Here is a 26,733-nt window from a genome sequence, read left to right on the forward strand (position 1 = left end):
TGACCGTCACAGAGCCTGAAACTCACGCTGTCACTGCTCTGGGTTTTCATTGTCCCCAGAGGTCCTGCTGAAAGATACAGATGTAAAATGATGAAATGACCTAGTAACACTTTGGAATCCACTACAAAACGGGTATTGTCTTGGTTTGATGAACCATGGGAAGCAGAGAGCAGGAGACTATTTAAAGGGACATAGGAGGGGAAATGGGGGGGGGGGCAGGGAAAAGTTAGGAGTTTGGGATTAACATATACAAACTACTATATATAAAATAGATAACCAACAAGGACCTATTGCATAGCTCAGGGAACTATACTCAATATTTTGTAATAACCTATAAGGAAAAAGAATCAGAAAAAAATAGATATATATATGTATGTATAACTGAATCACTTTGCTGTGCACAACATTGTAAATCAACTATACTTCAATAAAATTTTTTTTTAAATTTTTTTAAATTAAAAAAATAAAGGGACCTGGGTGGAGGATAGTTTCAGAAAAGGAGGGAGCATTTAAGAGTTAGGTGTTGAGCTTTTAGCAGCTGATACGGACCATTTTATTGAATTTGTTACAATATTGCTTCTGTTTTTATGTTTTGGTGTTTGGTCACAAGGCATGTGGGATCTTGGCTCCCCGACCAGGGATCGAACCTGCACCCGCTGCATTGGAAGGGGAAGCCTTAACCACTGGACCGCCAGGGAAGTCCTCTGCTGAGCAGTTAAGAGGCAGAACAAGGACACGGGGTCCATGGCTGAGTCATGGGAATGGAGAGAGCATAGCGTTGTGGACGGCTTGTGGGCTGTTTCAGTTGGGCGGGACTCAGGCAGGGGAGCAAGGTCGCTGTGAGTGTCACGGGATAGAGGAATTACAGGAATTAGACCTTCCACGATTGTGGGAGGAGCTGAGTTAAGCCAACGTTGGGCGGGGTGGTGATGATCAGTGTTGGAGACCCCAGTCCATCAACTTGAGAGTCAATCTTCACACTGCTAAAATGAGAGCACAGAGGCAGATCTGGGGAGAAGGCAGCTATCACCTCTGCAGCCAAGAGCCTGAGAAAGCCAGTGGTCAGGGTCAAGAGCCGGCGGGGAGCAGAGAAGGGAGATGATGACTGAAACCCACAGGACCTCTGCGTCTACCCACCTCCACGTCCAGATTCTCCAAAGACCTCAGAGAGTAATGGCCACTACTTCACTGCCTTTCAAAAATTACACACATTTCTCTTCTGGTTAACTCTAAGTCAGACCCACACAGGACCATTCAACTGGACATTCTGGTGAAACATTTTATAGAAACACAGCATCACTGGAATGATTGGGGAGTGGAAAGATTAGATTATTGATCAGACGTATTCACTCTCCATCCTTCTATTAAAAGGTGGAGTATATTTCCTATCCCTTGGCTTTAAGTTTATTCATTGCCTTGTTTCATCAATGGAACCGGGAGAGATGAGTACCAATCCTGAGCCTCAGCCTTAAGAGACTTCACGTGTTTCGGGCTTCCCTGGTGGCACAGTGGTTGAGAATCTGCCTGCCAATGCAGGGGACACGGGTTCGAGCCCTGGTCTGGGAAGATCCCACATGCTGCAGAACAACTAAGCCCGTGCGCCACAACTACTGAGCCTGCGCGTCTGGAGCCTGTGCTCAGCAACAAGAGAGGCCGCGATAGTGAGAGGGCTGCGCACCGCGATGATGAGTGGCCCCGGCTTGCCGCAACTAGAGGAAGCCCTCGCACAGAAACGAAGACCCAACACAGCCAAAAAATAAATAAATAAATAAATAAATAAAGTTAAAAAAAAAAAAGAGACTTCACGTGTTTCAATGCACCCTCTTTTACTTCTGCCACTGGCAGGAAACTAGACCGCTAGGCTGGACAGTTGACTGGCCAAAGGGGAGGAGGAGAGACACATGGAGCAGAGCTGAACCGCCCCAGATGAACCAACCACAAGTCAGTTCATCACTAGCTGACCCCCAGATGTGTGAGTAAACCTGGCCGAAATCATCAGACCTGCCTGGCCAAACCCAGCCTAGATTAGCTGATCCCCAGCTGACTCCAAGATGCATGAGTTAAATAAATGCTTACTGTTGTAGGCTACTGAGAATCGGTAGTTGCCTCTTACACAGCATTGCTTTGGCCACACAAAACCAGAACAAAAATTGGTACCAGAATTGGAGTGCTATTCTAACAAAACCCAAGGTATGTTGAGTGGGTTTGAGGGATGAGTGGCAAGAGGTTGAGAAACATAAAGAAGGTAAGAAAATGGTTAGAAAACAGTTTTAGGGGGCTGAAATAGTGATGATGCATGGTGGGAGTAGAAAATGGAAAATGTACCTAATGAACTTGTGAACCTGGACAAAGAGATCTCCAGGCAAAATACCAAAAGTGTGAGTTGGTTGCTTTTAGCACATGTGATGAGTTACTTCAAGAAAGAAATGAGATCAGGAAGAACCAGCCAGTCTACAAGCAGAATTTGGAGGGAATATAGGAATTCAGAACTTACTGAGTTAGAAAATAAAAGTGTCTCTCATTTCCAGCCTTTCCGGGTAGCAAAATATTTTCAAATCAGGATACAGACTGGCAACAATGATTAATCCAACAACGCCCCCAGTAAGACCTGGCCTCAGAGTAAAAACCAAATTAAGCATATGGATGTAAGAGCTTTTGTTATGAATTTTGTAAGTCTGATGTACTTTCTCAGTTGGACAAAAAGACTTTCAGAAAACGTAGGGTGGGGTGCAAGGGCAGCCTGATGTGACTATAAGAGCAGTAAGTACATTGAGAGATGAATATCTCAAAATGAATTATGTGTGTGGTTTTTGGTGCATGGAGTAGACTGCAGCCAAATATATATAAGACACACAACATTTTCGAGGCAGCCACATAGACAAAGTGTTGGCAACCAGGGGTAAAAGTGATTGTTCAAAACACAGAAAAATTTCTGGGACTGTGTACCAGTCTCTAAAAGAACAGAACCAGTAGAATCTCTTGACAGAAGATAGATGATAGCTAGATAGCTAGATAGCTAGATAGCTAGATAGATAGATAGAAAGATAGATAGATAGATAGATAGATCCTTTATTTTGAGTAACAGGCTCACATGATTTTGGAAAGTAGCAAGTCCAAAATCTGTATGATAAGCCAGCAGGCTGGTGACCCAGGGAAGAATTGGTGTTGCAGCTTGAGTCTGAAGGCTGTCTACTGATAGAATTCCCTCTTCTCTGGAGGAAGTCAACCTTTTTCCTACTAAGGAACTAGTTGGATGAGGCCCATCCACATTATGTAGGGCAATCTGCTTTACCCAAAGTGTACTGATTTAAATATTAATCTCATCTACAGAATATATTCACAAAAACATCTAGGATAATGGTTAATCAAATATCTGGGTACTGTGGCCTAGCCAAGTTGACCTGTAAAATTAACCATCTCAGCCTCCAACTTTCTCCTAACAGAAAGTAGACCAAGAAAGTTTCTGAGTCACCAAAAATAGCTTGTTTTCCAAAGTCCTCTTCAGAAGTGTCCCAGAAAAGGGATGCAAAAGAGAGGACAGCTCAGAGAACATAGCCATGAGCCATAGTGAACAATGGAATGAGGAACCACACCCAGTGAACTGAATCTGGTGTTAATCAGGGAAAACTCACCAACCCCCAATGTCGTAGGGCATGGAAACATTTGCCAAGCAAGACTTTAAAATTGCTAAGGACCAATGACGGCCATTCTTCCCTCTTTTAGATGGACATATTTACTGTGCTTATCCTGTCTGTTTCACTGTATTATTTTGTATATGTGTAGAGAGAAGGGATCAACTTGTTCTTTAAAGCCTCCAAGAAAGAGGAATTACATCTGGCCCTGATGTAGATCATGAGATCTTGACCTTCAAGTCTTGACCATGACTGGATGATACTTTGGGGATCTTTGAATAGGGTTAACATATTTTGCATGTTGAAGAATTATTAATATTCATCAAGAAGAGGGTGATTATTACTTAGATTATTGTTCACAAATATTCACTTCCCACCACCACGAGCAACACACACACACAGACACACACACACTAAGGCAGAATATGTTTTGCTGTCTCTTGGCTTTAGGGATAGCCACGTGACTTGCTTTAGCCAACGGAACAAACATGGGAGTGATGATGTATCAGGTATGAGCCTTTCTGAGGCTTCATGTGTTTCCACTTGCCTTCTTGAAGAAACAAGCCCAGACTAGCTTGCTGGTCCCACAAGGAGGATGAGAGTCACAGGAGCAGAGCTGAGCCCGGATCAACTGAACTCCAGCCAATTCCTAGATGCATGAGTAAGCCCAGCCAAGATCAGATGAGCCTTGATTAGGCCACCTGATCCCCGGACATAAGATGCAAAATAAACCCTCTTTGTCGTATGAAGCTGAGACTTTTGTTTGTGACACAACATTATTGTGACCATAGGACACCTATACAAAAAGTAAGCTGGGAAAATGAATAGGGTAGGGAAAGTAATACTTACTGAGAGCTCATAACACTGTACTGATTCTTTTAATTCCCAGAAAAAAAAAAAAGATGAGATAGAGTACTAATATATGCCTCCAATTGAATAAATGAAAGCCAAACTCCTCTTTCTCACTCTTCCCCTCCCATCATCACCACCCACCGCCATCCTCACCATCTTGAAAAATGGCTACTTTGTTCTACCAGTTGCTCAGGTCAAAACTTTAGAGTTTCCTTGATTCCTGTCTTTCTTTCACTTCTCATCCAATTCGTCTGCAAATTCACTTGACTCTTTGTTTAAAATATATCCAGGATCCAAAAGTATATCTCATGCCTATTGTTCAAGTTCAAATCGCAATCCTCCCTGACCTGGACTTTGACTGTTACCCCCGACAGTGTCCCCACTTCTCCACCCACTTGCCCTCCAACACGCTGCTCTCCACGCAGAACCCAGACTGTCCTTCTAGAACAAGTCAGATCATGCCATTCTTTTGCTCACAACTCTACAATGACTCTCATATTACTCAGAATAAAATTCTTTACAATGGCCCACAGCACCCTAACTGATCCACACCCCCATCCCTTACCTCTTTGGGTGGAACTCCTGCCACAGTCAGCCTTGCTGGTTCCACTGTAGCTACAATGGCTTTTGTGGCAGATGCTGGCAATATCCAGAATCCATCCCTCAGTACTCAGCTCCTCAGCCCGGGTGATGACTTCCTGTTGTAAGAACCTGTGACTCTCGGCTTCAGTGCTTTCTCTGGTGCTTTCTCTGGTGATTTCTCTGGTGTGAGGGGCCCGTACTCAGCGAAAGCCAGCCCTCGGCTAACGACAGACTGGATTTGGAGGCTCGATACTCCTGTTTCCTCATCCCTCAGGTGGCACAACACAGAGGGCGTATTTGACACTCCCTGTGGTCCTGACCAGTTGTCTCCAGTGACAGCTCACTCATTAATGCCCCTCAGATTTTCTTCCTTCCCTTCCCTATCTCACTTCCCCACTTGTGGGATCCATCTTTCTGGGATCACCTTCCAAGCAGTCTACTTGCACTTGAATCCTTGTCTCAGAGTCTGCTTTGGGGATAACTATCTTATAGAGTTTCCTTACTGTTCCTTAAACAAGCCGAGCATACCTCAGGACCTTTGCACTGACTTTTCACTCTGCCCCTATTGTTCTTCATCCATATACCCGATTAGCTCACCCCAGGCTCACTCATTCTCTCAATGTTACTTTATCCAACACCTCCCTGAGGAATACACCTCTCCCATTCTTTCTCTCATTATTCTTCTGAACACTCTAACTCCCCTGTTTATTTGTTGTTGTCTGTCTTCCCCACTAAAACACAGATCCATGAGAGCAGAGTCATTGCCACATCGATCATTCCTAGACTGCTGCATATCCAGCACCTAGGACAGTGCCTGGCACAGAGTAGGTGCCCAATAAACATTTATTGAATTAATATTAGTTTTTCCACTTTACAGATGTTAATGATAATAACTAACATTCATTGAGTACTTGGTATGGGTCAGGGATTTACATATGTTGACCTTTAATTCTCTCATCAGGTACTACTACTATCCTCACTTCACAGTTGAAGAAACCGAGGCACAGAGAGGCTAAGGGGATCACTCCAGCCACACAAACAAGATGAAGGGCAGCCAGAATTTGAACCCAGGTAGTCTGGTTCTAGAGTCCATGGTCTACAGCACTTTCCTACTCTTCCTCTGAGTCCCAGAAACGTCCACAATCACACTAGTCACAAAGGTGATCAAACCACAAACTCCATGTTGTTTTGAGTTTGGAATTTTACTTTGTGTTTTTTCTAATTATAAAAAAATACATATTCATTGAAGAAAATTTGGAAATTCAGGGGAAAAATAAGAATATTAAATCACCTAGGAGCACTGTTCTCATGTGGTTGTTTTTATTCCAGACTTTTTAAATACCAATGTATGTCTCAATTATTTGATGAAAAATTAGTACTGTGCAATTCGACATTCTGTCTTACTTTTTACAATCATAATTTTATATAATGAACACTTGTTGTGCTAATATGCTTTGAAACATAATGTGTAAAGTCTACACAATATTCCATTGAACAAGTTGACTTAATTTATTTAGAAATGCCCTTACTTTTAAACATTTAGCTTGTCTTAAAATTTTGGGAGTAAATGAGCATGTACATGAATCTCTGTCTCCATCACTAGACTATTTCCTTAGGACGAATTCCTAGAGGCAGACCTGCTGGGTCAGAAAGCGTGCATGTGGCTAACAAGGCATGTGATTCATGCTTCCAAATGGTGCCCTCAAAAGGCTTGACTAATATTCATCCCCACCAGGGCAGATAAAACCCTAGAGCCCTGTCGCTAGAGGTTTCTTGGATGAATCATGCTGCCCTCTCAATGCACGCAAACCCAGATTTCACAGATGAGGAAAGAGGGCCCAGTTTAGCTGGGTGCCTTGCCCAGATGCGTGGCAAAACCAGGCAGGCAGGAACAACGAATAGCATTTCCTCAGAAATAGGAGAAGGTAGACCAAGAGCCAGGTGAGATTCCTCAGCCTGGGATGTTACCTCTCCACCCCTCAACTTTTGGCCACCCACATACTCTCTTGCAAAGCAAATGACACACTACGTCTTTAGTGATTCCAGAAACTGCGTCTCTTGGAAACTGCCAGAACATTTCCAAATCATGGTCAAATTATAATTTCTCTCACCCACACAGTCACCAAATGACCCATGTGATGAGGAACTTGCTATTCACTGCAGACAAGATCCAATACCAATAAAATATCCTGACCTCAAGCTGTTCAAAGGGAAGCCTCTGTTTTCAAATCTAAAATAAAAATAATAATAAATTTGACAGCTGTCAGCAAGTCATAGGTAAATGAAAAACACAGGTCTTTGTCTTTTGCCTTTCTCTTAAAATAAGACAAGATTTCTGTCCAGTACAGTGCTTTGGGTCACGTCAGTGGGACCATACTGGTTTTAGAGTTTAATCAAAGCTGTCACTTGAAGAGCAATTTACATCACCATTCCAAAGCCAGGGCTGCATATTAAAATATTCCCACTTATCCTTTTAGAACTGGAGTTTCTAGTTTCTTTGTCCAAACATATAACAAAAATGATCTTTGAGAAATGGCAATTCAGCCCTTGGATCATTAATCCTGTTTTCTCCAACCACTTTTTGGGAAAAAAAAAAAAAGATATAGTCACAGATAGATATAATGCAGATTTATCACACAAGATTCTCATTTTTGTGTGTGCTACTATTTTATTTTTTAATTGAAGTATAGTTAATTTACAATGTTGTGTTAGTTTCAAGTATACAGCAAAGTGATATATATATATATATATTCTTTTTCAGATTCTTTTCCATAATAGGTTATTACAAGATAATTGAGTCATAAGGATCCCTGTACTATAGAGCAGGTCCTTGCTGTTTATCTATTTTTTATATAGTAATTTGTATCTACCAATCCCTAACTCTTACTTTATCACTCCTCACCCTCTTTCCCCTTTGGTAACCATAATAGCATAATAGCAAACCATAAGTTTGTTTTCCATGTCTGTGAGTCTGTTTCTGTTCATTTGTGTCATATTTTAGATTCCACATGTAAGTGAAATCATATCTGTCTTTCTCTGTGTGACTGACTTCACTTAGTATGATGATCTCTAGGACCATCCATGGTGCTGCAAATGGCAAAATTTCATTCCTTTTTATGGCTGAGTAATATTCCATTGTAAATATGTGCCACATCTTCTTTATCCATTCATCTGTCGATGGACACGTGGGCTGCTTCCATGTCTTGGCTATTGTAAATAGTGCTGCTATGAACATTGGAGTGCATGTGTTTTTCCGAATTAGAGTTTTTTCCGTTCTAATTTTTTTAATTGGTAAGGATATTCTACACAGAGGGCACCAAACTTCTGTAAGCAAATGCAGGGTCTTCAAGAGCTTGAGAGGTCTCTATAATTCATCTTCTTTTAGGCATTTTAGATCCTTTCCTTTTAATCTTGCTTGTACCTTTATTTTGTACTTTCATATAACTTTTCAGTTCAACCAAAAGTTAGCCTTGACTGCAAACGCCTCAAGATAAGCGCCATCTCCTGTCACCTATTATCTTCAAACCACCCACCCCATCTGGTGCCCAACACTTAGCTGATTCTCTTTACACATTTGTGTAGCAAGGGAGAAACCTCACGGTTGTGAGATGATTTACCCAGGTTTCATAATGAGGCTGTCAGAGGCAGGTTCAGAACCCCCTTCTGAGTCTAACCTCATTCTAGATCCCCACCCAGAGAGAGAGGCTGGCTACAGGACCTGCAGGCCAGGCCCCATTCCAACTGCCTGGATATCCATTATGTTGTCTTGTAATGCCAGTTAGGACTGTTTTGAAATCATCCTTAATTGTAATGCATTTTTAGACATATAAATTGTTAATGCATTTTGGTCACAAACTTCTATCAATAAGACATTTAACCCACACTCTTAATACCTTTTAAAATGCTGATTTGTAAATGATTTACAACAACTGTTCTAATAGTTTTACATATATTATAAAATAGAAATGTTGAAGTTTGAGATACAAAATAAATATAAGTAGAATTCCTAAATTTTCTTTTAGCACCCCAGGGGGTCAACTCACAAAGCATGTGCACACACACCACACACACACTCTGGGGTGTACACACTTCTTAAAACCTTCCAATCCAGTTCATTCTGGAGACTGGGTCTGTAAAGTCAATGCTATGACTTGGCCATCAACCAGCTGTGATGCCAGGTGATTTGGCTACCATGGGGGGTGAGCCATTTCCATTTAGATCTATCCCAACATAGACAGAATGCTGAAAAAATAGGTGAAAAAAAGAATATTTCCTGAATGGTCCTGTTATTGTATTTTTACATCACCAAAGCATATCATATCCACCCATTTATAAATAATACAATTTATATGATTTTTAGTTGATGGTGCAGATTCTTATTTCAGTATCTTTAAACTCAAATTATTGCAAGAGAAATGTGTAGAGTTATTCAGAAGAAAACTACCTACATTAGTAAGGAAGAATATCCATCATAGTCACTTTACAGAAAGTGGGTAAGGATGAGGATTGTACAAAAACTAGAAAAGCGACCTCAGCAACTTTCCAAGTTGATCCTCGGCGATGGGCGGAGGTCGTTCCCGTTTCGGCCAGGCGGTGGCACTCCAGGCAAATGGTGCTTCTATATTGGCCCTGGAAGCGCGGATCCTGAAGATGCTCTCCAAACAGGATCGTCAGAGAATGGACTTGAGATGGTCAGAAACATCGCGTTGGGGTGAATGGGAGAAGCATCTGGAAGCCATGCCGGGAAGACGAATAAAAGGGCCCCAAAAGAGTGGGGCGCCTCAGAGGGAGACCACGCTATTGGATATAAGGAAATGCCAGAGCAGCCGGGACCAAGCGCAGCACCTGCTGCAGCTGCAGGAAAAGAAAAGGATTGCCTGAAAACGACTGCCCCTCGGCGGCAAGAATGCCAGGCCCTGCCCTGGGAGTAAGAGGGCGCTTGGCAGGGTCCCTGCGAGCACCCCGCAGCTTCCGGCCCAGAGTGCAGCCTAAAAGCCTTTGTGCACGTAAAAGCTAGGAGCAAAACCCAGATCTTAGAGAGACTTATTGGGACTAAGCATTTGAGAATTAACCCCCATTTCTGCCTTTCAGATGTAATAAGAGGCCTTTTCAAGTTACGTTTGTTCTTCTTTCATATGCAAATTAATTCAAAGTGATTGTTTTTCCCCCCCAGTGTCTTATCACCTTACAAAATTATGATGGCCTTTTGCAAGTAAAAAGATCTGTCCTTCCGATGACTGTTAAAATATGGGTAATTCTTGTCTCTATTTAAATAAACATAGGAAAATAAAATAGGGCCAAATAGGCAAAAGCTCATTTTAAGGAAGGAAGTTCTCCTAAAAGCTAGGACTGTACATTTAGCGTAAGTCTGCTTATTTTTTCAAGAAAATACTTCTAAAATGGAATGTTCCTGAAACCCGGCATTTTCTAGTCTTTTCAATAAGCAAATCATATTCTGCAACCCTGCCCTTTACAAGAATAAAGTAAACTTTCTAGAGATGTGTACATTTGGATTCATTTCTAATTTCTAAATAACCTCTAACTGGAGTCATAATTGTAAAAACTTCATTCAATTCCTTGAAAATTTAGGGAAGGACAAAGAGAGAGGCTTGTGGCTCAAAATGATGCATTAAGGAAGAATAATGAAAAGAATGAGAAAAGGCCAGCATCCTCCAGGGCAATAACCACTTTTTATGAGGCTAAGCCGTGAAATAAATTGACCAGAATAATCACACACCTCTTCCAGAAACACTGAAGTTCAAGATAGACTTTTTAGTAAGAGAAGAGAACAAGATCTTCTGTCGTGTCATTTCCTATTTTTCTGTTTCATTTTGTCCCTTGTCCCTTGCAAATTCTCTGTGACTTCATTTTCCAACTCACGAGGCCTCTCTCTCCTGGGAGGAGCCAAGTCCTATAAGAAAGAGAAACTAAGACTTTTTTCCCCCAGTAAACACCCTTTGAATATCTGTGCACGTGGAGTCTCTTCCCAAACTCAACTCACCTATAACCACCAAGAGTGTACACAGATGTTGAGTTATGACCTATTCATTGTGCAATTTGAAGAAGTAGGCAGAAAAATGGAAAGCGTGTTGTTCAAATTTGTTCCGGGTGGCTGATTAGAAAACACCTATGAAGAAAAGACAGTCGATGCTCTATTTTTTACAGCTGCACACATTCTTTACAGGAGATGTACACTTCTGTGAAATACAAGGTCATGGTTGGTTAAAAAAAAAAAAGAAAGAAATGCTTATATGAAGACAATGTAGTCTTTTCTCAAAGTTATACCATAACCCAATTTAAAATAGGAAGGACGCAAATGGAAATCAAAAGAAAGCTGGAGTAGCAATTCTCATATCAGACAAAATAGACTTTAAAATAAGGACTATTACAAGAGACAAAGAAGGACACTACATAATGATCAAGGGATCAATCCAAGAAGAAGATATAACAACTGTAAATATTTATGCACGCAACATAGGAGCACCTCAATACATAAGGCAAATGCTAACAACCATAAAAAGGGAAACCTACAGTAACACAATCATAGTAGGGGACTTTAACACCCCACTTTCACCAATGGATAGATCATCCAAAATGAAAATAAATAAGGAAACACAAGCTTTAAATGATATATTAAACAAGATGGACTTAATTGATATTTATGACATTCCATCCAAAAACAACAAAATACACTTTCTTCTCAAGTGCTCAAGGAACATTCTCCAGGATAGATCATATCTTGGGTCACAAATCAAGCTTTGGTAAATTTAAGAAAATTGAAATCGTATCAAGTGTCTTTTCTGACCACAACACTATGAGGCTAGATATCAATTACAGGAAAAAATCTGTAAAAAATACAAACACAGGGAGGCTAAACAATACACTACTTAATACAAGAGATCACTGAAGAAATCAAAGGGGAAATCAAAAACTACCTAGAAACAAATGACAAAGAAAACATGATGACCCCAAACCTATGGGATGCAGCAAAAGCAGTTCGAAGAGGGAAGTATATAACAACACAATCCTACCTCAAGAAACAAGAAACATCTCAAATAAACAACCTAACTTTACACCTAGAGCAATTAGAGAATGAAGAACAAAAAAAACCCGAAGTTAGCGAAGGAAAGAAATCATAAAGATCAGATCAGAAATAGATGAAAAAGAAATGAAGGAAACAACAGCAAAGATCAACAAAACTAAAAGCTGGTTCTTTGAGAAGATAAACAAAATTGATAAAACATTAGCCAGACTCATCAAGAAAAAAAGGGAGAAGAGTCAAATCAATAGAATTAGAAATGAAAAAGAAGTAACAACTGACACTGCAGAAATACAAAGGATCATGAGAGATTACTACAAGCAACTATATGCCAATAAAATGGACAACCTGGACGAAATGGACAAATTCTTAGAAAAGCACAACCTTCCGAGACTGAACCAGGAAAAAAATAGAAAATATAAACAGACCAATCACAAGCACTGAAATTGAGACTGTGATTAAAAATCTTCCAACAAACAAAAGCCCAGGACCAGATGGCGTCACAGGTGAATTCTATCAAACATTTAGAGAAGAGCTAACACCTACCCTTCTCAAACTCTTCCAAAATATAGCAGAGGGAGGAACACTCCCAAACTCATTCTACAAGCCCACCATCACCGTGATACCAAAACCAGACAAAGATGTCACAAAGAAAGAAAACTACAGGCCAATATCACTGATGAACATAGATGCAAAAATCCTCAACAAAAAACTAGCAAACAGAATCCAACAGCACATTAAAGGGATCATACACCATGATCAAGTGGGGTTTTTGCCAGGAATGCAAGGAATATTCAGTATATGCAAATCAATCAGTGTGATACACCATATTAACAAACTGAAGGATAAAAACCATATGATCATCTCAATAGATGCAGAAAAAGCTTTCGACAAAATTCAACACCCATTTATGATAAAAACCCTCCAGAAAGTAGGCATAGCAGGAACTTACCTCAACCTAATAAAGGCCATATATGACAAACCCACAGCCAACATCGTTCTCAATGGTGAAAAACTGAAACCATTTCCACTAAGATCAGGAACAAACAAGGCTGTCCACTCTCACCACTATAATTCAACATAGTTTTGATGTTTTAGCCACAGCAATCAGAGAAGAAAAAAAGATAAAAGGAATCCAAATTGGAAAAGAAGAAGTAAAACTGTCACTGTTTGCAGATGACATGATACTATACATAGAGAATCCTAAAGATGCTACCAGAAAACTACTAGAACCAATCAATGAATTTGGTAAAGTAGCAGATTACAAAATTAATGCACAGAAATCTCTTGCATTCCTATACACTAATGATGAAAAATCTGAAAGAGAAATTAGGGAAACACTCCCATTTACCATTGCAACAAAAAGAATAAAATACTTAGGAATAAACCTACCTAGGGAGACAAAAGACCTGTAAGCAGAAAACTATAAGACACTGATGAAAGAAAGTAAGGATGATACAAATAGATGGAGAGATATACCATGTTCTTGGATTGGAAGAATCAACATTGTGAAAATGACTACACTACCCAAAGCAATCTACAGATCCAATGCAATCCCTATCACACTACCAATGGCATTTTTCACAGAACTAGAACAAAAAAATTTCACAATTTGTATGGAAACATGAAAGACCCTGAATAGCAAAAGCAATCTTGAGAAAGAAAAATGGAGCTGGAGGAATCAGACTCCCTGACTTCAGACTATACTACAAAGCTACAGTAATCAAGGCAGTATTTATGGCATAAAAACAGAAATATAGATCAATGGAACAGGATAGAAAGCCCAGAGATAAACCCACACACATATGGTCACCTTATTTTTAATAAAGGAGACAAGAATATACAATGGAGAAAGGACAGTCTCTTCAATAAGTGGTGCTGGGAAAACTGGACAGCTACATGTAAAAGAATGAAATTAGAACACTCCCTAACACCATATGCAAAAGTAAACTGAAAATGGATTAAAGACCTAAATGTAAGGCCAAACACTATAAAACTCTTAGAGGAGAACATAGGCAGAACACTCTATGACATACATCACAGCAACATCTTTTTTGACCCACCTCCTAGAGAAATGGTAATAAAAACAAAAATAAACAAAGGGGACCTAATGAAACTTAAAAGCTTTTGCACAGCAAAGGAAAATATAAACAAGACGAAAAGACAACCCTCAGAATGGGAGAAAATATTTGCAAATGAAGCAACTGACAAAGGATTAATCTCCAAAATATACAAGCAGCCCATGCAGCTCAATATCAAAAAAACAAAAAACCCAATCCAAAAATGGGCAGAAGACCTAAATAGACATTCCTCCAAAGAAGATATACAGTTTGCCAACAAACACATGAAAGGATGTTCAACATCACTGATCATTAGAGAAATGCAAATCAAAACTACAATGAGGTATCACCTCACACTGGTCAGAATGGCCATCATCAAAAAATCTACAAATAATAAATGCTGGAGAGGGTGTGGAGAAAAGGGAACCCTCTTGCACTGTTGGTGGGAATGTAAATTGATACAGCCACTATGGAAAACAGTGTGGAAGTTCCTTAAAAAACTAAAAATAAACTACCATACGACCCAGCAATCCCACTCCTTGGCACATACCCTGAGAAAACCATAATTCAAAAAGAGTCATGTACCACAATGTTCATTGCAGCTCTATTTACAATAGCCAGGACATGGAAGCAACCTAAGTGTCCATCGACAGATGAATGGATAAAGAAGATGTGGCACATATATACAATGGAATATTACTCAGCCATAAAAAGAAACGAAATTGAGTTATTAGTAGTGAGGTGGATGGACCTAGACTCTGTCATACAGAGTGAAGTAAGTCAGAAAGAGAAAAGCAAGTACTGTATGCTAACACATATATATGGGATCTAAAAAAAAAAAAAAAGGTTCTGAAGAACCTAGGGCCAGGACAGAAATAAAGATGCAGACATAGAGAATGGACATGAGGACATGGGGAGGAGGAAGGGTAAGCTGGGACGAATGAGAGAGTGGCATGGACATATATACACTACCAAATGTAAACTAGATAGCTAGTGGGAAACAGCCACATAGCACAGGGAGATCAGCTCGGTGCTTTGTGACAGCCTAGAGGGGTGGGATAGGGAGGGTGGGAGGGAGACACAAGAGGGAGGGGATATGGGGATATATGTATACATACAGCTGATTCACTTTGTTATAAAGCAGAAACTAACACACCATTGTAAAGCAATTATACTCCAATAAAGATGTTAAAAAAATAAAAATAAAATAAAATAGGGTGGGAAGCAACCCGCTGATATTTTGATCCAGCTCTAAATTAGAGTTCAGAAAACCAAACGCCTAAATAGTTTGTTATGTGAAAGCTCGTCTAAATTTTGGCCACTAGATTCAGAACAAGTATCAGTTTACCAAAATTTGCTTGACCTTTTTTCTTCCCAGTAAAGACTAATGAAGGGTAAGCAGCCGTAGAGTGTTCCTGATTAAATACCCAGAATAAAAACCCTACATTAAAAGACCATGTAGATTAGGTGGCAGGGAATGCAGTTTCTGGAGATAGATTTCCTGGGTTCAAATCCCATCTCTGTAAATTCTTAGAGTGGTGCCCATGGGCAAATCATTTAACCCTTCAGTGCCTCAGTTTTTTCATCTGTTAAATGGAGATAACCACCACTCTTGACGTGGCTATGAGGTTCAAGTTAATACATGTAAAGCATTTAAGATCGGTTCTGGGGCAAGAACATATAAGGTGCTCAATGTATCTTACTCTATTACTATTTCTCATAGGAAACACATATTTCCCAATACACAGGTAAAATTTCAATCCCACCATGTCTTAACAATCTTGTGTCTAATACATCATGTTTTGTATGGTTTTCTAAAATGCATGTTACTTTACTAGCAGAGAGAGTAAAACAGCTCTATAGTTTAGAGATAGCTCTATATAATAAGTATAGAACTAAGTTTGGTTTTTTTTTTTTTAATGTGTTTTGATGTTTGGGGAAACACCCTAAGTATCCAACAATAGGGAAATACTTAAGAAAATTATGGAAGGGGCACAGAATGCTTACAAATAATTTAAATAATATAAATAAGTGCAGTAACATGTTAAGTTCAACAAAGGTATGAACATTTGTATAAATAGTATACTCTCAAACAGGTTAAAAAATGAATAGGGAAGGACTGAAAGTCAAATGCTATTTAGTTGGTTCTGTGAGTCGTGGAAAATGGGTGACTTTATTTTCTCCATTGGACTTTTCCAGACTTGCCAAATTTTCACAAGGTTAACTGAGCACTTCGTTTGTGCAAAGCACAAACTTATGTCTAAGTATCTAATGTGTATTAAGTCATTTACTCTCACAAAAACCATTTTACGTAGATGCACTATTGTTCCCATTTTACAGAAGGAAAAAAAAACAAGGGAGTGTGAGAATAAATAAACTGCTCATGGCTACACCCCTACCAAATGGGAAAGCCAGAATTCTCAAGCAGGCTTCTGACTCCTGAGTGCCCTAAACCATCAAGCTACATGGCCTCTTCATGTATCCATCACTTGAAAATCAGGAAAGAAGATCATTTTTTAAAGAATTTAATTTTGTCTGACAAACATCTTGAAAAACTATGGTGTTTACAATACAACCATTCTTCATATAGATTTTGGATTTAGTCTTTATACAGCCCAAAATAGTATCTGAAAAATACTAAACGTGTATGAGTTGTTTTGATTTTTCTAAAATATTATTTCTTTCCAATATCTTTGTTGAAAGTACCTTCTAGAAATACAAATCCAGATTTCTCCTCTAAACAAAAGACATAACTACTATATCATTAAAAGAAATGTGCTTTTAGGAGCGTATTTGAATTGGGGATATCTTGGAATATTTTTCTGCAATTTGGATCTGGAAATGGCTGTATGGAAAAGAGAATTACAGACTGAGCAGGAAATGAAAACTGACTTCCACTTATTTCAGAATCATAAACCTCCACACAATTCCAAAGTTTATTTCATTTTGTATCTTCTTTGAGGATCAAGGTGGAGAATTTGAACATAAAAGTGGGAAAGAAGATATTTGTTCTTCATTTAAAATTAGATTCAATTTGGCATCTTAAGAAAAGCTTAAAAAAAAGGATTGCTGGTTCAAGATCCCAACATTATGGGAGGTGGCAGGTTACAATGACCTAGGCCATTAACTGACATTCCAATATTTTCATTCACCAAATATTTATTGGATATCTTCTATTGTGCCAGTCACATTTTTAAGATTTAAAAGCATTTGGCAAATCCTTTCTGAAATGCCTGCTCAGTCCAGGAGTTTGAAGTTAAAAAAAGAGTTGCAGATGTTTGGATCTCAGGAAAGAGAACGTCAGGGATATGTTGAACCGTCCAATGTCAACTCTGGACAAAGCTTCCTTTTAAAGAAGTAAACATAAAGATTTCTCCTTGAAAGTGTGTTGGTAGACGATGAAAAAGGTGGACAAGGGCTAAGTTGGTGATGCGAGGTGGAAGCTAGCAACTGAACTTGTGAAAGATTCTCGGAAGGCTTTGTTCATCAGTGTGCCAGCAGTAAACCTAAAATAAGCAACATCATTCAAGAAGTGAACTTTGGAGAATTAAAACACGGGTAAGACTCTGAAAGCAGGACACTCCCTCATTGGCTCTAACTGTCATAAAACCATGCCCTCCTGGCTTTCCCCTTTCTGTTTGCCTGTTTGTTTAATCATATTACACTGGCCGTCCTACAATTGCATAATATTGTGACTTCTAAAAGGAAACCATCGGAGTTCACTCTATTTACATCAATCAAAGAAGCTTTCTTACCCTTAAAACTGACTTCCTTCTAGCATTTAAAATTAAACTAAGGGGTGGCTTTTGTCTCCCAGTCTTACCAGGAAACATGAAAATAGAACAATTTCATCTCTCTGTAAGCAGTCTGCACATAGGGATTTGCCCAGTAAACTGCAACTAAATTGTAAAATATTCCTGTTGGGCAGATCAAAAGTGGTTGTGGTGAATTGTGAAGAAGTCTTTCTTTCTTTTTAAAATATAACATTAAAAGGGACATGATGCAACAGTTTTGAGCACAATATGTGTCTAAGAAAGAATTCTTAGGAGATGCATCTAGACCCCAAGAAACAAAGAGTGATTGATGTGCCCCTGGGACCTGGAATCTCAAGGTGCAAGGAAGTTCATGGTCCAGACCCAAGGTGATGAGGAGGAAGACCCTTCACCTCTCAAGCCTCTAATTCCACACCTGAAAAAAAGAAAGTCTGAACAAGAGTCTCCACAAGACTCCTCCTTGTTCTCACATTGTGGTTCTAGAACAATGAAATGTCATGAGCCCAGGAAGCTGCCTTTCTCCGCAGAGTGCGCTGGGCACCGAGGAAGACCTTCCTCCTTTCCACCCCACTGGACTGTACTGAACACTTCGGTTGCCTCTCCTCAGGGCTTTTCTTTCTTTTTTTCTTCTTTTTTTTCATTTTATTTATTTATTTGTTTGTTTGTTTATTTTTGGCTGCGTTGGGTCTTCGTTGCTGCATGCGCACTTTCTCTAGTTGTGGCGAGCGGTGGCTACCCTTCATTGCGGTGCGTGGGCTTCTCATTGCGGTGGCTTCTCTTGTTGCAGAGCACGGGCTTTAGGCATGCAGGCTTCAGTAGTTGTGGCACGCAGGCTCAGCTGTTGTGGCTCGCGGGCTCTAGAGCGCAGGCTCAGTAGTTGTGGTGCACAGGCTTATTTGCTCCGCAGCATATGGGATCTTTCCGGACCAGGGCTCGAACCCATGTCGCCTACATTGGCAGTCAGATTCCTAACCACTGTGCCACCAGGGAAGTCCTCAGAGCTTTTCTTTATCACCCTTGAGCCAACCCACACCCTCCTGAGCAATGGGGCTTGAAGCCACCAGCCGTCAACAGCTCTGACTCTTCTCTTGGGTTTTTCAGTATCCCCTTAGAGCCCCAGGCAACAGGAGAAAGAACTTAATATTCATCCATAAAAATAATGAGTATTGGGAATGAATGAACAAATATTTCATAATCACCTATTATATACCAATTCTTTCATCCTTCCAGCAACCGGATGGAAGCCAATCAACCATTCATTCACCCAGCAAATATTTCAGAGCCTCTTCTTATGTGGCCAGCGCTATGAAGCTCTATTCTCCAGTGGGGACAAAACAGAATTGCACCCAAGGAGGTGACTCTCTGAAGCAGGAAACAAATAGGAAACAAGGGAGCACGCAGACTCACAGATTACTCCATATTCTCATGGTTCCAGAGAGGAAAGGGGAGTGCTCTTAGAGGAAGTGAGGGGGGACACCTTACAGGGAGGGGACATTAAAGAGAAGACCATTGCAGCTCTATTTACAATAGCCAGGACATGGAAGCAACCTAAGTGTCCATCAACAGATGAATGGATAAAGAAGATGTGGCACATATATACAATGGAATATTACTCAGCCATAAAAAGAAACGAAATTGAGTTATTTGTAGTGAGGTGGATGGACCTAGAGTCTGTCATACAGAGTGAAGTAAATCAGAAAGAGAAAAACAAATACCGTATGCTAACACATATATATATGGAATCTGAAAAAAAAATGATTCTGAAGAACCTAGGGGCAGGACAGGAATAAACACGCAGATGTAGAGAATGGACCTGAGGACATGGGGAAGGGGAAGGGTAAGCTGGGACGAAGTGAGAGAGTGGCATGGACATATATACACTACCAAATGTAAACTAGATAGCTAGTGGGAAGCAGCCGCATAGCACAGGGAGATCAGCTCGGTGCTCTGTGACCACCTAGAGGGGTGGGATAGGGAGGGTGGGAGGGAGACACAAGAGGGAGGGGATATGGGGATATACATATGCATATAGCTGATTCACTTTGTTATACAGCAGAAACTAATACAACACTGTACAGCAATTATACTCCAATAAAAATGTAAAAAAAAAAAAAAAAGACCTGAGGGAGTGAAGGAGCCACCATGGCGGGTAAGGGTGCAAGGCCAAGGCCACAGAGAGCCTAGTTAGTGAATTCCAGACTGGAGAGGTCAGTGCGGCTGGAGCTTAGTGGACAGAACACAAGAGGACATCCCTAGACAGGAAGGACCAGTTCCTGCACGGCAAGTGTGGGTTTTATTCTGAGTGCAAAGATCAGCCACATGCAAGTGAGTCTAGTGCAGCTTCCATCTGCAAACACGCAGGCCCCCAGGACCTCCCCACACCCTCCTCCTTGTCCCTAGACAAAGAGGCACCCTCCACACCGCTTCCGCTATCCTCCGCCTGCACGCTGTATGTATCTCAGTCACAACTGCGACTTGGTATTTATGTCTTATTTTTCACTGTAGCACAGAAGGGTTTGGCCTCTGAGATAAAAATTCAAGATCCCAGTCATTTGAGGAAGGAAGGGGGAAGAAGGGGAAACAGGCTAGCTTCCCCTACCTCACTTATGCAATAAACCATCGTGGTCCCAAACGGTCCAATTACAAGAGCTTCCCTGCAGTTGTTTTAGAGACGCTTGGGGTCCACTTTGACTGAATTATTGGATTTATTAAAAGGCAGTATTTCTCCAAGTGTGGATGGTGGATGTTTTGAGAGACGTCAAACTATGTTATATGGAAAGTTTTGGCAAAGATGGAATGAAGAGAAATGAAGTAGATTTCTTGACTGCAGGACTTGTCAGAGCCCTTGACCTGGAATGGCAGGGTGGGTGTCTGTCTGTGTCACCATAGCAATTATATTGGTCTTACCCCTGGGTACCCTGCTTTCCTTCTGTATCTACAGTATAAGCACCAGGAAGGCAAAGACTGTGTCTTCTTAAATATTCTGTGTCTTGGACAGTGTCTCAAACATAGTAAGGTCTCAATAAATATTTATTAAATAAATAAATAAAGGATTCACCAACAGATGGTCGTTTCCCAAACTCATGGAACACATCTTGAGGCAATTGTTGTAAAGAACAGACACTTTAGGAAGTTCTCAGGAACACTGCTTGAGGGAAAAAACAACAGAACTATGATGTTGTCCAGGTTTTTTCACTGCTATGGAAGATCCCAGAATTCATTCTTGTATCTTGTGCTTTTTTTCTCTTAGAGAATTGTTCTGCCTAAAATTTACTTCAACTAAAAATATCATCATCATCATTAGTCAAAATAGCTGTCTTGCTGTTACACCCCCTCCCTCTCCTTCTCTCTCTCTCTCTGTTTCTCACGCAAACATGCAATGATGCATAGCCATCATCATTAAAAATTATTTTAGAATTGGAAAATGCAAAGAAAAAAAAATGGGTAATCCCACCACAGCTAAGATTTTGGCATCTTTCTCTCTTTCTTCTGGACTTCTTTTTTTTTCTTTTTTCTTTTGAACTATAGTTGATTTAAATTGTTGTGTTAGTTTCTGGTGTACAGCAAAGTGATTCAGTGATTTGCATATATATATATACACATATGTATGTATGTGTGTGTGTGTATATATATATATATATATATATTCTTTTTCATATTCTTTTCCATTATAGTTAATTACAAGATATTGAATATAGTTCCTTGTGCTATACAGTAGGACCGTGTTGCTTATCTGTTTTATATATAATAGTTTATATCTGCTAATCCCAAACTCCTAATTTATCCCTCTCCCATCCCTTTTCCCCTTTTGTAACCATAGGTTTGTTTTCTATGTCTTTGAGTCTGTTTCTATATTGTAAATAAATTCATTTGTGTCATATTTTAGATTCCACATATAAGTGATAACATATGGTATTTTTCTTTCTCTTTCTGACTTACTTCAGTTAGCACGATAATCTCTAGGTTCATCCATGTTGCTGCAAATGGCATTATTTCATTATTTGTTATGGCTGAGTAGTATTCCATTGTGTATATGTTCCACTTCTTTATCCCTTCATCTGTTGATGGACATTTAAGTTGCTTCCATGTCTCGGCTATTGTAAATAGTGCTGCTATGAACATTTGGGTGTATATGTCTTTTTGAATTACAGTTTTCTCCAGATATATGCCCAGGAGTGGGATTGATGGATCATATGGCAACTCTACTTTTAGTTTTTTAAGGAACCTCCATACTGTTCTCCATAGTAGCTGCATCAATTTACATTCCCACCAACAGAGTAGGAGGGTTTCCTTTTCTCCACACCTTCTCCAGCATTTATCATTTGTAGACTTTTTAATTCCAACCAGTATGTTGTAGTACCCCATTGTAGTTTTGATTTGCATTTGTTTAATAATTAGAGCATCTTTTGCATCTTTTCACATGCCTATTTGGCCTTCTTTCTTTACTTCTTCTTTTTCCAAATCAAATTTTTCCATACACACACAGACAAAGCCATGGAGGGGACCCCCCCAGTTACCTTCTGCCCCCTCTAAGGAGTCCAGTGTGCCTACCAAGCCCATAGACCCCCTACTTGGGCCAACCCAAAGTGGTTCCTTACGCACAAGTATCACAAGGCTGCCACAGGTCACCAAGGGTCATCACCTGACCAGAGGCACATGGGGGGCACTGAGATGAGCTGACACAAGCCTCCTGCCTGTGTGGGCTGGGGACAATGCTACATGATGCCCCCAACTCCTACTAAGTCTAATGGGAGGCCCAGGGAGACAGTCCACAGAGCCAGAGCATGACACAGAGACCCTCAGACACAAAGCAGAGAGCATGGGTCTGAGAGGGGCTCAGTGAGGCGACAGCACAGAAGCAGAGGAGGAGGGAAGCACCATCCCAGGGTGGCCACCTCCATGGAGGCGGGAGCCGCAGGAGCCTCCATGCACATCCAGGACGCTGTGCAGCTGGGGCCACTGGTCCGGCCGCACCCAGAGCTCCCGTACTGAATGACTTCCACCCTGGTTGCTAAGTGTCTCACCCCAGCTGCCCAGCCACACCAGCCCTTCCCCTGGGACATCCCTCAGCCCCACTTGGTCTTCAGGACCCTACTCCCGGCATATGGCCCAGCAGCTACTCTGATTGGTGGGAGTGCAGGGGCTGATGGGAGACAGGGGTTTCAGGTGGGCGCTGTTTCTCTGTGGTGCAGGTGGAGCTGGGCTTCCTGTTGTCTCCATGCATCCCTCCTCCCCTCCCTGTATCCTTATAAGGAACCCAGTCACTGAGGTCACCCGGACCTCCCTCTCCTCCTCACAGCACGATACCACCTCCCTGGCACAATTACATGTGCGGGATACACAACTGTGTCTGGTGCAGTTCAAGCAACTCAAAACAAAATCTAAAATAAAATAAAGCAAAGCTAAAAAATAACACCATTACTAAGAAAGAGAGGAAGCATTACCCTACCTGTGAGACTTTGTACAACTGAAAAGATAATTCTGTTCTGCAAAAGTAGCTAAATATTCGATCATCTCTTCTATAAAATCAAGCCCTTTTCATCTCCAGGAAGGTGTCACTTGGGGTTCCTAAATCACAGGCGTAGGAGGATGCTGAGGGGTAAATAAGAGATAACCATGCCCAGTAAACAAAGTCTCTTGATCTTCCTTCTTTGAGATTTGATGACTAATTGTACTGCCTAAAAAAACCAAATGGACAATATCGGTATCTCTCTCTTAATTCTATGAAACCCAAAGTGTTGATTGTTGTTTGGTTTGTTTTTTATCAATAGAATCAATATTTAATTAGCATATGTTCAATATGTACCTCCCTTGCCTCAGGCTGTTAGGACAGAAAATCTTTAGCAGGGTAACTAGCAAATAAAGCTATGCTTACAACCTCATACCTATGCTTTCTCATGTATGTCACTGAAATATGTCACAGATTGCACCAGGAAACTTGTACCATTAATTTACCTACACTCTTAAGTAAGATGTTGTGTCTAAAATGTCTAGCCTGGTGCCTGCATGTAGTAGATGTTCAGTAAATGTTAGTTCCTGTCTATTTTATCCTATTTTATTTTTTTATCTTAAGTTATTTTAGAAATGCATTTTTTCATATAACTTAAAACATTTTTTTTATTGAAGTATGGTTGATTTACAATGTTGTGTTAGTTTCTGCTGTACAGCAAAGTGATTCAGTTATACATAATATATATTCTTTTTCATTTTTTTCCATTACGATTTATCACAGGATATTGAATATACTTCCCTGTGCTATACAGTAGGATCTTGTTGTTTATCCATTCTATACATAATAATTTGCATCTGCTAATTCCAAACTCCTAATCCATCTCTCCCCTACTCCTCCGCCCCCTTGGCAACCACAAGGCTGTTCTCTGTGTCTGTGTGTCTGTAGAAACACACATTTTTAAAACTCTTTACAAATATTAACTTGCTTAAGACTCATAACATCCCAGTGGGGCAGTTACTATTACTAGTCCATCTTACAACTGAGGAATCAGAAGCACAAAGAGATAAATCATTTTTAGACCGTGGTGCTGGCTTCCTCCACTCCCTTTCCCAGTTGTGGCTAGAAATCCATGATCCTTTGTCTACCTGGGCTTTCTTACAGGGTTTTCGACTCTCCTTCCATTTATGATCAAAGGAACAAGCATTTAACATGGTGCCTGGACTTCCTCCCTTCCCTCTCATCCTTCCATCTCCAGGACGATCCTTGAAGGGGCCTCAGTGGTCCATGCATTGCCCTTCCCCTCAGCCCTTGGCCTCCCAGGCCTCTCCCCATCCACCACCAGCTCCTAAGAACCAGCTCTGCCTTGGCTGCCATAAAAAAAACACCACAGACTGGGTGGCTTAAACAACAGGCATTTATTCGTTTGCAGTTCTAGAGGCTAGAAGTCTGAGATCAAGGTGCCAGAAAATTGTTCACATGGCCTTTCCTCTGCAGGTGCAGAGCGAGAGCTCCCTCATGTCTTTTCTTCGTCCTATAAGGACACCAGTCCTATATGACCTAATTTCACCTTTGGTACTTCTTTAAAGGCCCTGTCTCCAAATACGTTCACATCAGAGGTCAGGACTTCAACATAGGAATCAGGAAGGGGGAACATAATTTAGTCCATAACAGGCACCATGGTCCAGTGGAACCATGGTGTGAGTCTTTAGTGACATGTGGACTTGTCTTGGGACAGGTCGAAGGGTCTTCCTCAGTCCCTGACTAGGTCAGGCCCCTCACATTACACACCTTCCAAAGACCCCAACGACTGGGGCAAGTGGGCATTCGGATACTTTTCTGCTCACTCTTGAGAAAGTGAACAAGCATGCTTTTTTGTCCCCCTCTACACATTTGAATCCCAGCATTCATAATGTGCAAGCAAGCCTTTCACAGCAAAGCATTATAATCTTATAATGAAATTAGGTGCTTGTGGGAAACAGCACAATTAAAACCAGCAAATAATTTAGAAAGATTAAGCCCATTAGGGTAGGACATTTATTCTTTAGTGGAGAGGAAATAAAATTAGGTAAACTAACTTATTAAAAACACCTACACAGATATCTGAACGTCTCTCAAATGCACTGAAACGCCTTGCTCTCCACGAAACAGAGATTCCACTTCCTTTTTTTGCTAAATCAAATTAGAAAGCCAAACTCAATGGTTCCCCTGGAGAAATATTTACACCTCAAAGTAGATTGAAAGAAATTTAATCTGAAGCTGCCTGGAAATTATTACAGAACTAAGTTATTTCCATCGTTTCAGGGTGGTAAGCTCCGGATTTTGTGCTAAGTAGATCTCTTCTAAGACCTAAATTTATATAAACTTTAAAGAATAAACCAGAAGGCAGAAATCTACTTTTCAGGATGCAGACAGTTCTTGTGACCATGACAACAACATAAGGACATGTACAGATGTGACCTAATTGATTGTACAATAAATAATTGGGGTATTACATTGACCTAATGTACATGCATGTTAACTGTGTATATGGGAAATGTTATCAACCAGATATCCTCAGGGTTTTGACGATTGAAGAAATATAACATAGTGATTAAAAGCTTGGCTTTTCGAGTCAGACAGATTTGAGTCCAATGTGGCCATGGAAATGTTACATATCTCTCCAAAGCTCAGTCTCCTCATCTGTAAAATGGGGGTTCTGGAAACTTCTTTTAGTACTGTTATGAGGATTCAATAAGGCAATGCCTGTAGGTTTCTTAGCATTGCCCCTGAACTCAGGAAATACCCAAAGTGAGCTATTTTTAAAGAATAAAAATAACAGTTCACACATTTACAGCTTGTAGTATGATCCAGGCTCTGCTGTAATTGTTTTATGTATATTACCTTATTTAACCCTCACAAATACCTTGTGAGTAGGTGTTGTGAATTCCATCCCCATGTTACAAAAGAGGAGACAGAGGCACAGAGGGTTTGGGTAACGAGCCAAAGTCGTACAGCCAGCAAGTAGCTGAGCCTGGGCTCAAACCCCTCAATCCAGTAGCATGTTATAAGAACTCAGATCATCTTCAGCAGAAGGAGAAGGTGGTCTCCAGAGCAAGGAAACAGCTCTAGGAACCCCAGCTAATCACCGCATTTCAAAAAGCAGTGTCATCAGTGTTAGCTAGTTAAAGCATGGGGTCCTCATTTTGTTACTATACATACAAACTTCACTCACCATGGTCTAGTTAAATAACACTGGTTTCCCAACAACATGGTTCAAATTTTGGTTACCAGGGTGCATTAACTAACTGCATGAAGTACAAACCTTGATGCTAGCTCTTCACTCCACAAATGGCTGCTTAAATAA

Source organism: Balaenoptera ricei, chromosome 4 (assembly GCF_028023285.1).
Source record: "Balaenoptera ricei isolate mBalRic1 chromosome 4, mBalRic1.hap2, whole genome shotgun sequence".
NCBI classification, from domain to species: domain Eukaryota; kingdom Metazoa; phylum Chordata; class Mammalia; order Artiodactyla; family Balaenopteridae; genus Balaenoptera; species Balaenoptera ricei.